The 15,448-nt window shown below is 38.0% G+C and overlaps 1 long non-coding RNA gene across 2 annotated transcripts; it reads right to left on the minus strand.

Annotated features, from left to right (window-relative positions):
* Positions 1-11,377: 11,377 nt before the first annotated feature.
* Positions 11,378-14,323, minus strand: LOC137083902 (uncharacterized). Of its 2 annotated transcripts, none has more exons than XR_010906659.1 (4): positions 13,993-14,323; positions 13,442-13,482; positions 13,069-13,222; positions 11,378-12,052 (listed from the first exon to the last, which is right to left on the minus strand). It is a non-coding gene; the product is annotated as an uncharacterized lncRNA (long non-coding RNA). The 2 variants fall into 2 exon arrangements; XR_010906657.1 differs by lacking the exon at positions 11,378-12,052 and adding an exon at positions 12,789-12,818.
* Positions 14,324-15,448: the final 1,125 nt, after the last annotated feature.

Raw genomic sequence — 15,448 nt, forward strand, 5'->3', positions numbered from 1 at the left:
TTTGAGGCTCTCTCCTGAACGCTCAGTTTTGATGGGTGTGCCGCACTGGAGACTTGGATGTAAACACCTCCGGCAAGGATTGGATAAGATTTGCATATTTAATGAACTTCAGCTCCCTTGTCAGAACACATGTGGGAATTGTTTTGAAAGCGTGTAGGGAAATGCTCACAGGGCTCGAAAAATGTCTTTATCAAACAAACAATGATTCATCTCTCATCCACCAGTGATTGATTAGAATATTATTATTTTTATTACTTGGCCGGCCCAAAAGGTGGATATAAGCAAGCACCCTTCAAATATCAAGTCAAGAGAGAACAACGCAGTGAATGCTCACAAAGTTATTTCACTATTCAAGATTTTAATAGCCTGTTTGAAAAAGACATGTCCCCGAGGCCTGGGCCACACATGTCCGAGTCTGACCACACAATGACAACAGCTCAAATAAAGGATTCTCAGCAAATCCAGTCTCGACCTGTGTTTTGTTTACAAACGATTCCGCAGTGAAATGAAGCAAACAAGCTTACAATGTCTTATGCACGTAAGCTATCTCCACGGGTCGGTGGGTAGGCTTGAGGCGGTCACTCTGACGTCACAGCCTGGCATGATCTGAGATTGAGCATTTGCTGGACTTCTCAATTCATCACCCCTTTAAGTCAATAAACAGGACTGCATCAAGATATGGTGTATTTTAGTTCTTTAAGCCTTTTCTGATATTTTCTTTATAATAAAGCATATTATAATGCAATGCTAATCAACATAGACTTTATCACTGTATATAATACTATAAAAAATATTTTTCTGCCTCATTCTGTGATATGAAGCCACATCCCCTCACAAAAAAGAAATATCAAACAATCGATATGAAGTGAGTGAAAACATATTAAACTTGTTTTTGTTGTTTTTTCAAACACATTATAAGCGAGTCAAACACGTGTGCTTTCAGATGGAGTGCTTTCAGATGGAGCAGTGTTTACTGTGCTCACTAGACACTTAGCATATATTTATTTAATTAATATTGCAGCTTTTAAACTTTCATAATCGCACATAAACCAGATCGCAATTGTGAATTGGTTTGATTTCAATTAATCGTCCAGTCCTAGTAGCTAATTAGGGTACAACGGGGCTAAAGGCTTCACAGGGTAAAAGGCTCCTTCTTTCTTTTCCTCTTATCCATTACATGGCACAAAACCTTGCCTCAGCACTTTCCAAATCATTCACTTTTTTATAAAGATGCACATGTAAATTGTCTGACCCACTAAGACTGTTCACTGGTCTCGTATGATTACTCCAACTACGGGTATTGAATTTTCTGCTGCTTTTAAGGAGGTGTCTCAATCATCTATATTTTGTGAGGATTATAGTGGTGTGGATTATTTTAATCAGTTCAATACTATTTCCACCAACATTATTATTATTATTATTATTATTATTATTATTATTATTATTATTATTATTATTATATTATAATATTGCCACTATAAATGTTGCTGTTAACCCCTCTGCTGAACTTTTCCACTGCGAGTCTTGGGTATGTGTGACAAATTTCTTTATTTAAAAAAATAAATAATAATATGGACAAGATAAGGGTTATTAGGTCAAATATCCCCTCTTCTTCTTCTTCGTTTTCTTTTCATGATATACCTTTGCTTTACACCAACACCAACAGAGTCAATTTGAACCTCTAACGCCGCCTGACTTACAAGAGGTAGACCAGCTCAAATCTTCTGGATCACCACATGATGTTCTTCCACCAAGGTTTTTTTAAACATATTTTTGAGGTAATTGGACCACCTGTTCTAAAGATTATGAACGGCTGCCTTGAAACGGCTATGGTACCAGATGACATGAAGCATGCCATTGTTTGTCCACTACTCAAAAAAACTAATTTATGTCTAATTTATGTACAGTTTTGTCAAATTTTAGGCCAGTCTCAAATCTAACTTTTATGTCTAAGATCTTGGAGAAAATAGTACAGAGCTTTCTAGATAAAAAACTGATTATTGAGGTGTTCCAATCAGGTTTTAGGAAATACCACTCCTCAGAAACAGCTGTGGTAAAAGTTTTAAATGAAGTTGTACTGACTCTGGACTCTGGCAAGTCCACTGTGTTAGTGTTGTTGGATTTGAGTGCGGCGTTTGACATGATTGACCACTCTGTTCTCATCTCACGTTTAGAGCACTGGGTGGGTATTCGGGGAAATGCCCTTAAATGGTTCTAATCCTATTTGATTGATAGAGGATTCTCTGTTAGGATTGGTGAATCTACTTCCAATGTGGCTCCTCCTATGTGTGGTGTCCCTCAAGGTTATATTCTTGCTCCGGTTTTGTTCTCCTTGTATATGCTCCCCCTGGGGGCGATTTTCAGGAAACATGGCATCTCCTTTCATTGCTATACCCAATCAATCCCAAGACAATACCCAAATCTATCTACCTCTAGGAAAGAATAGCGTTGGTGTGGATACCCTGTTGACTTGTCTAGCAGGGGTAAAGGCCTGGATGTCCCTGAATTTTCTTCACCTTATTGAAGGCAAAACAGAGATTATAATTTGTAAATCCTCAGAAGCTGCTAGCTCTCCTAGTGATAATTTTGGTTATTTGTCTACATTTGTGAAACCTCAAGTTAAAAATTTGCCAGTGTTTTTGGATAGTGCTTTTCAATTTGACAAACAGGTTAATACCATTGTCAAAACCATTTTTTTTTTTCATTTCTTTTCAATACTTTCTAAAGTAAAATTATTTCTTCTAAGGATTTTGGACGGGTGATTCATGCTTTTATTTCTACAAGGCTGGACTACTGTAATTCCATTTATATGGGTATTAATCAAGCATCACTGAACCGTCTGCAGATGGTACAAAATGCAGCTGCTCGGCTCCTCACCGGTGTTCATAAACGTGAGCACATTACTCCAGTTCTGAAATCCCTGCATTGGCTCCCCATTCATTGTAGAATTGATTTTAAAGTTTTAATGCTGGTTTTTAAATCATTGAATAGATCAGCTCTGGTATCAGATTTACTATCCATTCGAAATTCTGGAAGGTCTCTTAGGTCAACTAACCAGACTTTTATATGAAAAAAAATAATGACTTTCTAAATAATCTATATAATGACTTTATACGCCAAGTTATTGTCTTCCGTGTAGGTCTCGGACGTTGACTCACCTAGACCTCACGCGATAGCGGCGCTCCTCCTCGCTTCTGGGTCATGTATCGGAACGGCGGATCTGCGTCATATTCTCGCGCATGCGTTGAATTCACATCAGTAACTTGGTGGATAAAGTCATTATTTAGATTTTTGTGCACGCAATAACTTGTCGCATTTTAGAATTATTGTTCAGCCACTGTAGTGAGATGGACTTGAGATGGACGATGTATCGAAGTGTTTAGTGCCTTTTATGAGTTAATGTCAATGGAGGCCTATCTAAAGCCTTTCTCAGTCATCAGCTTTCAACAAAAATATCTTCATTTGTGTTCCGAAGATGAACGAAGGTCTTACGGGTGTCCAACGACATGAGGGTGAGTGATTAATTCAGTAATTTTAATTTTTGGGTGAAGTTACGCTTTAATGTCGCTATTCAAGTTAGTTAATCCCTAGCACTAGACTGGGTAAACCCAGCCTGATCTGCCGGCGATTTGATTTCGCCCGGCAACTCAGTCTGGAAACCTGTACATTCATTTCTACTGCTTCTGTTACACTTTTGTGGGAACCAATCACAGACTGGCTAATCTACCTGGCCCACTATTGGTGGATTTAACACAATGACAGATAGAGAAGCAATGAGTCATTGCCCGTTGATCACACCTCTTGTGGTCTGGTTGGTTGAAGGACTATCCAATTGCATACAGAGTTATTCGAATAATGCTCATTGATCATGCCTCTTGTGCAGAAGAAAATACAGAGCAGACTCCCCAGACTAATGTTCAATATTAAATTGAGCTTGGTCTGGTGATAGCCGGTTCCCAAACGTTCCTTTTGGAATTACTGAAATCTCCTTCATTTGAAGAATCCCTCATAGCAAACCTGGTGATGCGGAACACATGAGAGAGAAGCCCTTCCACGCTTGACCCCCTTACTTCAGATAACTGAGAGCTTTTCAAAGGTATGCGTTCTCCCACCATGACAAGAGGATCCACTAATCTGCCCCTCACACCCCCTGACTGCTCTTATTGCCTGTAATACATTTATATCTATTGCCGTCCACCCTTCTCCCACATGTGTGGATGTGTTCAATAAAATGTGAAATTAAATTCTTGTCCAGTCTGTGCCTTATTATCCCGCTATTTATCCCAAAAAAACACAGAGAGCTGGCACAGGACTCAAAAAAAGGATTATTCATGCCTCTGTTTCACCTACACGATCCAGAGCAGTTAGGAAGAAAAGGAGAGGAAGAATGTGTTTTTGAAGGTATTGACATTTCTGAAAATCTACTAAATACAGATTTTATATTTTCCACAAATAATTTAGCATGTATATATACACTGATCAGGCATGACATAATGCCCACCTTCCTAATATTTTGTTGGTCCCTCCCCTCTTTTGCTACCAAAACTGTCCTAAGCCACCGAGACATGGACTCCACTAGACCCCTACAGGTGTCCTGTGGTATCTGGCACCAAGATGTTAGCAGTAGATCATTTAAGTCCTTTAAGTTGAGAAATTGGGTCTCCATTGATCGTATTTTGACCTCCAAGACAGGATTGTGTTGAGGCACAGATTTGGGGAAGGGTACAGCAAAATTTCTACAGCATTGAAGATCCCAATAAGTTGCCAAAATCATCCGTAGATTAAAGAGAAAGCTTGGAACCACCAGGACTCTTCCTAGAACTGGCCGTCCAGCCAAACTGAGCGATTAGAGGAGAAGGGCCTTAGTCAGGGAGGTGACCAAGAACACCATGGTCATTCTGACGAGAGCTCCAGCATTTCTCTGTGGAGAGAGAACAACCTTCCAGAAGAACAACTATCTCTGCAGCACTCTACCAATCAGGCCTGGTATTTATGGTCTGATGAAACAAAGACTGAACTATTTGGCCTGAATGGCAAGTGACATGTCTAGAGTTAACCATGCATCGCTCATCACCTGGACAATACCATTCCTACAGTTAAGCATGGTGGTGGCAGCATCATGCTGTAGGGATGTTTTTCGGCAGTAGGAATTGGGAGACAAATCATGATAGCTGGAAAGATGAATGCAGCCATGTACAGAGAGCGCTCTGGACTAGGGGTAGGACAACTCGATAAAAGTTGAGTCGACATCGACTAGTCGCTGATGACGTCATTAATGAACAGATAAGCCTGAGGTTGAGCTGAGACGCGAACACGGGTCTTCTTGTGCACAGGACAGCTATGGCATGACACAGTGCGGCCCATAAGGTTATTGCTCCTACATAACAGCTTTTGTATCAGTTCTTTGGTCTTATGGTCATTATACTTCTCACAGATTTCTGCTCGTTCTGAATAAGATACACATAAAGTAGCACAATAAAGATATTAATTCTACCTGTCAGCATCTCTCTACTAATAGTGAAGCTGTGAGTTTTAGTTATCAATAAATATATGCTAGAACTTTTCAGTTTCTAAGCTATTTTATTGATAAATCACAAAACAGTGTTGACAGTACATTTCTGCATTACTGAATGTGATGTGTGATCGGCTATGTGTGTGCGTTGCAATGCAGCACGCATTAATTTAACGCGATGATTAACTTACGTGTACAATAAGCGTGCATTCTCCCGATCAATTTTCAGCATCAGATGGTATACTCAAACATGTCTTGTGGAGAGCTCTCAGAGTATGCATTTATTAGTATTTTTTAACTATTAAAAACAGAGCCTGGGTGTCTGGAAATTGCTTATCCTGTTGCGCCCTCTATAGGCCAGTGACTAGTCGACGTCAAGATACAAGCGTCACGGTAGAGCATTAAAGTTAACTAGTCGATTAGTCGACTGGTTGGTGCAACCCCTACTCTGGACCTCAGACTGGTGTGAAGGTTTATCTTCCAACAGGAAAATGACGCTAAGAACACAGCCAAGGTAACAAAGGTGTGGCTACAAGACAACTTTGTGTCCCAGAGCCCAGACTTGAACCTGACTGAACATCTCTGGAGAGATCTGAAAATAGCTTGTAGAATTTAATCCATTTTGGAATAATGCTGTAAAAAATGAAGTGTTGTGAAAACTTTCTGGATGCACTAAATATCCCACCCACTAACAGTTCACTTCATAATATTCATAATGTTATGCCTGATCTTTCCATCTTGTCCAATATTTGAATTCTCAATGCCAACAAATCATTCATAGCTATTTCAATGTAAGTATTTTTTTTCTTTCAATCAACATTCCTATAGGCTTTTACTAGACAGTGCACATTTCAGTCAAGGTTTTCATTTATTTACAAGAATTGCAGTTCAAATCTTTCTTGATGGTTATGCCTGTTTCGGGAAATGGGGCATTATGAGGAACATTCTTGACAACTTAAATGAGTCAGAGTTATGATTTGGCCTGCTTAAGCTATAGCCACGCATGTTGACCTGTTTTTCTGCTTTGAATTGACCAGGGATTTTATATTGTTCCCTGATGCTAAACAAGTTTTCTGGTTCACTATCTTTGTGAGGACTCTCCATGACATAATGTTTTTTATACTGTACATATGTTAACTCTCTTTACACAAATCCTACCCTTATACCTACCATCACAGAAAACTTTAAGTATTTTTTACATTCACCCCCCCCCCCCCCCAAAAAAAAGCCCATGGTGACATCCCCACACATAACACACACATAAAAATACTTAACTTTTCCGATTGCAAAGCATGCAGGGAATTACACTTTCAGTTATGTCAACATCACAAAAAAAAATCAACCCAGGCTCGTTGGAAATACGTGACTCTGCCTACATTTTTGCAACACCCTAATTATGTACCTCCAGGTACGTTTACCTGCACTTCTTGGGTGAAACGTCCACTGAAGGCGCTAAGTGGTAATATTTTTTCTCCATTCCCAGACTGAACTCATGAAATGGCGTATATATGACGCGCCAATTCGTATGCCATTTTGGCGTGCTATAAAGACGCATAATCGTTTTTTAGCGTGTTTATCAACGCCATTAAATTATATCCCCCTACACTGCCCCTACCCCTAAACCTACCCATCACACACACACACACAGCACACACACAGCCCCTAAACCTACCCATCACACACACACAGCACACACACAGCCCCTAAACCTACCTATCACAAGAAACATTCTGCAGTTTTACATTTTTACATTTTCAAAAAAACAATTTAGTATGTTTATAAATCCATTTAACTTGTGGACACACACACATATTCAGACATATTTTGAAAGCGTAACTCAATCCCTTCCCTAAACCTACCCATTTGTGTATTATAAAAAACATAAAAAAACAGGCAGATACGAATACAAACATAATTTATTCAGAAAGTACAAATATTCCAAGTATAAAGTGTTCCGAGGCCAAACGATTGATTTGTGTGAAGAAAATCCCCAAAAGCGATCAGTAACGTCGAATCCATCCGCCAAAGATTAATAATACATTTCAAATATTGCCGCCAGAAGAAACGTCACGTCAGCTTTGACAGCATTGGCTGTCGTGTGTCTCGTGACCAATTGCGTCATTACGTCAGCTTCGATTGTAAAATACCATTGGCTCTCGTGTGTCTCGTGAATGATCGCGTCATTCAACTTGTGTGTATCATTTGAATCAGAAAAATGAATGAATGAACGAGTGCGTGTGTGTTCTGTTCGCAAAGGAGTGTGATCATCATTTCAACGACTAAAACATTGAGATCAACTCTGTTCTTCACATGAAGATATCGTATGACTTCAGAAGACTTGGAATGCAACGTGAGTTAATACTTTTATACAGTTTTTTGGTCAGTTTTTGCATACATGTGACTGTACGTTTATTTACCTGTGACTGTGACGTGTTTTATATTGTTGAGAGTGGGTAGGTTTAGGGTAGTAACTCCAAAATATAAAATTACGCTATAAATATTAATTCTGTGAGATCAGTCATGATGTCATGTTGTGCATCTGGAATGGAAAAAAAAAATATTACCACTTAGCGCCTCCGTTGGACATTTTACCCCAAAAGTGCAGGTAAATGTGTGAGGTACATAATTCGGGTGTTGCAAAAATGTAGGCAGAGTCACGTATTTCCAAAGAGCCTGGGTTGAAAAAAATCTTCAAGTGTTCAGTTGGTCCGCATTCGGCCTACATAACTAGACTGCACATTTTAGATAATTACATTAATTGAAAACAAAGCAATCAAATTTAGAAGAGAAACAATTTTGTTGTGTATCAGTGCTTCTCAAACCTGTCCTAGGTAGCCCTAAACATTGCACATTTTGGATGTGTCCCTCATTACTAACACACAATTCAATCTTGCAGCAAAGCCACTGGAATCAATTACATTTAAAAGCAAAGCCTTAATTTCTAGCCTCCTACATAATAAGATGATTTAAATTATTTCTTAGTTGGTTTCATTCCTTATGACTGAATTATATGTTTTTATTTATTTTATATTTTATTAATTTTACATTATTTCATTTTACCGTAACACTAACCTAAAGAATAAAGATGAATGTTGTCTGTACTCTTGCCTGAGGAGAAGAACATGTTGTCTGTATGTTTTGGATAACTATGTTGCTTTCGGTTGATGATCCACCAACTCCAAACTTGGAGAAACTATGTATCAGTGCCAGTATTCTGTATTGTAGATCAGTTTTGGAGGTGGACTTGTTTTATGGGCAAGCTGGCGCCTGCTCCAGAACTGGAAGGTCACTACGTGCCTAATTCTGGGGTTAAATTGTCAACAAGTGATCTAGAGTTGTGCATCTGATTAATGGACAATGTGTTGAAATGTACTATGAAAAATGCATGTCAATGCTCTTTGCAAAGAACAGCCATCTGTTACAAGAAAAATCATTCTTGCTCATAAAGAAACAATCTCCAGCATATTCAGTTGTCAGACACAACTGAAACTTTAAAAGGGACCTGATGGTCAGGTGAAACTATAAAAAGAGCTTTTTGGCAGCAAACCCACCAGATGGGTTTGGTGCAAAGCAAACATGGATAAAAAGTACCCCATGCCCATGGTTAAAAAATACAGCTGGATCTTTAATGCCTATATTTTGCTGGAGGTCCTGGACATCTTTTTCAGATACATGGTAATCATGTCTTTAGTCTTCTTCCATTTAGCTATACACCGACCAGTGTTAAAAAAAAAAAAAAACGTTGGGAAACTTCACATGATCCTACAAGAGTGATTATTGATAGGCTGTCTGAAAAATTAATTAAAAATAACCCACTGACAGCTGCTACAGAAACTACTTTCAGCTTTGAGGACCTTGATAGAAATGTAGTGGTGTAAAAAGCATGATACTTGTCTTCCAAATGTAGTGAAATTAAAGTTATATGTTTCTAGAAAAAAAATAATACTCAAGTAAGATACAAATCCACAAGGAACTGATTAACGTGAACTGTATCTAACTTTCATAAAACGAATGGTGAATGGTGGGCACTGACGTTGCCATTACAAGATGGACTGATGTGATCTAAGGTAGCTGTTACACTTCAATGGTTAGAGATACAGATATCTCCTCATCTCCTTATAATAAGTCACTCTCTGCTTGCAGTCTCTACCAATCAACTGAAGAGTTGAATCAGGCGTGTCAGATGAGGGAGACATCCAAATGCAGCATGATTACATGGTAATGCGTATCAATAGTACGAGTGTGCAATCTCATGGAATGTATACGCCAAAATGTGTTTTGGTTTGCATATACTACGCAGCTTTTCATGTGCATATGATACGCACTTCATGGCGTGCTTATCACATGCATTTGGGTAGGATGGGGGTGGTGGTGGTGAGTGGTTCGTATAATACGCCATAAAGTGCGTATCATATGCACGCCAAAACCCATTTTGGCGTATACATTCAACGGGATTGCACACTCATACTATTTATACTATTTATATAAGATCGGGCTCCCAAATGTGTGGTGGTGGGGGGTCCCCAGGACAGGTTTGAGAAGCACTGGTGTAGATCACAAATAATATATGAGTAAATCAGTCATAAAGGTGCAGTTTATTGCTGGATTGCTGTTGAAAACTGTTGATATTTAAAATCAACCCAAACAAACCCACTCCCTCTCTTAATTGCTACGCCTCCAAAATGCACAAACACTTTCCAGTCCGCACATAACCGCCTCCCCGATCGCCGGCATGTGAGGGTGGAGCGCTAACAAGGATGCTAAACAGCCCATTCTCTAGTCTAGCGTCACTAGTTGGCCTCCGTTACACACACAATGCAAGAGTGGATGTATATTTATCATAGCAGAAGCAAAGGAAAATAATGCTTCACGAAAAAATTAAGCAAAGATGATAAAAAAATGACAAGGAAGCACAAACAATGAACATAGCCAGTACATAAGAGTAAATACAAGCAAGAGTTGGGAGCACAGCAGCTTCAAACAATGATACTCAAAACTGTCCTGTAAGTATGGTTAACTAGTCTGACGTGGTCATACTCAATTCTAGTCAGAATATGAGTCTGAAACTGCTCCATTGGGCTGTGATTATGGGGCGTGTTTCAACCGAACAAGGAAAGACATCAATTGGACAGACCTACAACCAATCAGAGCAACGAAGCGACGCCAACAGAGCTCAACTGCACTGTGTTGCCAAGTCCGCGATTTTTTCTGCGGTTGTTTTATATGTCCGTGGGTTGAAGCGACTATTATGTGATATATAGACCCATGAGTACGAATTTTTCCAGGCAACCTTGCCAAAATAACACATTTTACCCTCCAAACGCCATTTCCCCCCGGAGAACCCCCCAAGAAGCTATTGTTTAGGGCTAGTAGTTGGCGGATGTTGGCGGTGTTGTAAAAATATAAAATAATTTATTGATACCCAGAGTACTTACCCAACATGATCATCATTTCTGAGAGAAATTGTGAAGGTGCACTGTAAAAACTGTTACTTAAATAAAACTCAAAAAAATTAAGGCAACATTTTCCAACTACTTTTTGTAAGTTTAGTGAACTTCTTGGTTTTTTGAGTTGGTAAAAATCAGTATTATCTATTTTACTGTATGCTAAAAAATTAAGTAGAGTCTACAAGATAAAGTAAAACATTTGAGTTTAACCATTGTGTTAATGAGCAGCATATCGACCAAATCATACTTAGTTAAAATAAGTAAAATTTAAAATAAAAATTGTTTTTATTTTAATTAATTAATTTACTCAAATTAATTAATTTATTATTATTATTATTAATTTAGACAAATTATTTCTTAATCCACTTTAAATAATTAGTTACCATTGCCATAACTTTAATAAATAAGGAAAGCGATGTATTCGTTTCCAACGTTTATTGCTCTATAACAGCTGTCATAAACAATTGGGTACATTTTCTGTAATCAATTTTAATGTAACAATAATGGTAATGTAAACATTTGTAACATAAAAAATTACAGAAACTTCTGACCTCATCTTTAAGTGCAGCATTGAACACCTTCAAAGTTCAATCTGTGTACTCTTAACACTGACATTAAAATACAGTGACTCTTCACCTGAGCGATACATAAAATGTACAGTACATTACCTTTTCATATTTATTAAAACATAATAAATTAATACAAGAACACATTTTAAGTACAATCTGTGCCATATTCTACTAGCCAATTAACAATTAAACATTCAGAACAATCTTCTGAAAAACACAAGATTGCCATTTATGAGTGTGAGGCTGGCATTTGACCAACTAAATCAGAAGTTTGTTTTTTAATGTCATGAATCAAGAGGAAGGTTTTGGGCGCAGTGTGTCAAGTCCCACAAAAAGTCTTTGGAACATCTCAGATGTTTTGCAGAGTTTTGGTGGATACTGCAGGTTCAGAGCATATGTCATACCCAGAAGCAGGCAACATGCCCTAGGATTCCCTCAACGATGATGCCCACTGCATCTGGTTCACGACAGACATATATCTGCATATTGCGCAAGTCCTTGTGCACACTGCTCTCTGTTTTTCCCTGTGTGAGACATAAACAGAACAATAAATGGCAACAGAGAACAATCTTCAAAAGCCTTCAATAAAATCACACATTAAAAGTTCACAAAAGGTTTTAAGTTTGGTCGAGCCAGCTCCTGCACAGTAAGCCTGGCCTGTTGAAATGGCTTCATAGTACAACTTTCAGTACAGTCTCACTTGACACAACAAACCTGCGAGACTAAATCACATACACAAGTCACCTCCAAGGCCTAAATCCTTAAAGGGGAGAGGGGTTCAGCTGGTAACACATAGGTGTGGTTAAGTAAAAGTATCTGAAAATGCCACTCTTACAGTTATATCAGCAGATAAATAATGACTCCTGCATTCATGTAAACAAGGATTTTACTTCTGTGAAGCTGCAGTTGAAAAATATGACAGTATATTTTAAATCAAGTTTACTAGCCACTGGAAGACCAAAAGATTAATTTTGATAACTGGTTCCTGTGCAGACATTTGGTTGTTTGTAGGTGTGTTTTTGAACTTTTGACTGAGCCATCAGACAAGCCATTTCCACCCAATTATAGTATTTGTTCTTAGACAAGCTAACCAATCCTCAACTCCAGCTCCGTATTAAACTCAGACAGACATAAGATTGATATCTGAGGAATAAATGCTTCCCCCCCAAAAAAATTAAAACTATGTTTTATAAACAATACTTACATAGTAGTCAGAGATGAGCTCTTGCCCACTCTCTCCCATGTTTTCACATCTCAGAATCTCTCATTCACCACAGAGGTACTTGGATCCTATAGTTGGCAAATGAATAATGAAAAACTGAATCTTGCAGGCAATATGACTACAATGCAATTATCAGTGTGGGTCTGTACTACCTATTTAACAGAGCTTACCGGCATATTTCTTTCTTTTATATTTAAAATTAATTAGCAGCTGTAAACAAAAATGTTTTTTGCAATATTCATCTATAGGCAAGACAAGAGAATAAAGTACGTATTGTATGAATATGCCCCTGCAACATTGTTACCACTTTCGCCTCACCTGTATCAGTTCCATTAACAAGTTATTGATGCGTTGACCAACCGCTCCACCCTTCGCACTAAACAGGTCGAGAAGTTTTGGAGTACTTGTCCAGCTGGGACATAAACACTGATTCTAGTGGAACTGCAGCACACCTTCGGAATTCTTCATTTACCTGTAATACATCAATTGTTTAACTGTTATTTGGAACACAAGAATTGACAACCTTTCATTTTAATGCAATCCAAAAATCAGAAAGGGATGATACTTTTTTTTCCGTTCCTTTTTTCCTGACACTCAATAACTGACTTTTGGTTACCTTAATTCCTTTAAATGACAGATAACAATAAACCTCTGAAACATTTATCTCAATTCAACCTACTAAAAAGCTTACCTACTCCATGAACTTTTCCTCCCAATAGATTTGATGGTCTTCTAAAGAAGCAACACAGATGAAACAAAAGTTTATTTAGGAAAATATCAGGATCATTGATGTTAATGCAACGCAAAATAAATATATAATCTTTTTACTAGATCAAATGGTTTCAAAATATTTCAGACAAATATATCAACAGATTAAGTTAAAGCATTTAAAAACTGATTAAACAATGTTGAAGCGGACTAACGTTAGGTCCATAAACAGCTGCTTTGCAACACAACAACACATTTACGAATTTTCATGATACCACGTTGCAGAGAGACACCAGGAATATATTATGTCATTTCCTCATATTTTTCAGCCATGCGGGGATAACAGTAACTACAAACCTAACAGTTAACGTAACTTTTATTGTTAATTTCACGACCTTCGGTAGGCCTCATGCGGCGCCAGCAAAACTGACAAACTTAATGCTGTCTGAAACAGGCGACGCTTTTACATTTTAGTTAAAAAATGCGTGCTCATTCGGCTAAAACCTAACTTGCAATGTAAATAGCTATACTTACATCGGTTGCACGTTGTAAGATCCTCAAAAACTCCACAGAAACCCGAAACTGGTCCGGTACAGCCAGGTGACAACGCGCAACGATCTCGTTCGTTGTTCTGCTGCAGCATGTGGGCGTGTCGTGACGTTTTACTTCAGATATAAACACTTAAATAGAGTTTTGTAGAAACAATTTATTGTGAAGGTCAGGGAAATCATTTTTTTGATAGGTAATAATAAGTTGCAAAAACATTCACACTTTTTACTTATGTAAAACTTAAATTAATTCAAAAATAAAAGAAAATCAATTTATTGGAATAAATATACTTTTTAAAATAAATTCCTACAGACAACACCCTGAATTACTTTTTACAGTGTGAATGCATATAGAAACAAGCTCTCCGTTTAGGATTCGAGTGAATATAATCCAAGTCCCTTTGATGACGTGCATGATTACGTTACTGTTGATCATCTGTCCATCATCGTCTAAAGCCCGCCCTGATGATTTCATTGGTCCGAACAGTTTCTGTTTGGAGATAATTACTCCTCTATGGAGCAAGGCCAGACCGAACTGCCCGAACTAAAAATTTTGGGGGCGGGGCTGAGTTCGGCTGGCATCCAGGCTAATGGTTAACATTACAACAACAGAATTCCTTGTAAAACCACAAAACCGTTACTCAAAAAAAAGTTACTCACGTATAGAGCAGAAACATCGCAACATCTGTGTCTTTTTATAGACCTTTCTGCGCAGGTCTCGCAGGGCTGGAAAGCTTTTCTAATATTAACGTGGGTCCTAAAGCTCTTGCCTGACTATAACTAGGAATGTCCCGATCAGGTTTTTTTGCCTTAGAGTCCGAGTCCGAATCATTAGATTTTGAGTATCTGCCGATACCGAGTCCCGATCCGATACTTCTATAATACATAAAAAAAGAATAAAGAAGAGCGAAAAACGAACCAGGATGTTCCTTATTTTTTATTTTATTCACCTTATTTTAACATTCAACAACTCTAACAAACAGAGCACTTCTGTGACGTAGCTTGAACAATCAAGTAATAAATAACAAATTCTTCACTTTTGGATTTTAGTGCTACAGTAAATATAAAAAAGTCCGGGACCGGAGTTGAGCAGAGCAGGAAGTACAATGGCGATATCAAAAGCACACCCATAGGCCTACTCTCACAGATGCAGAACAATTAATAAAGTTGGTGTGAAATAAACAGTTATGGAAATTAAATTAAATAATCTGCTCCCAAAAATCCAGAAAAAAGTCTGTTAGTGCCTAAGTGACAACTTCACTCAGAGTCGATCTCAGCTGTCAATCATGACATCACATAGCCGTTTTTATAGCATCAAATAACTAACTAAAACTAAACTTATTTAAAAAAACGAACACTTAAAATGAAATCAAATGAAAAAATATTTGAAGTGTAATTTGATTGAAGTGTAATTAACAATGCTTTTCAGGTTTTTATAGGTC

The sequence above is a fragment of the Pseudorasbora parva genome, chromosome 1 (assembly GCF_024679245.1).
Source record: "Pseudorasbora parva isolate DD20220531a chromosome 1, ASM2467924v1, whole genome shotgun sequence".
Taxonomy (NCBI): domain Eukaryota; kingdom Metazoa; phylum Chordata; class Actinopteri; order Cypriniformes; family Gobionidae; genus Pseudorasbora; species Pseudorasbora parva.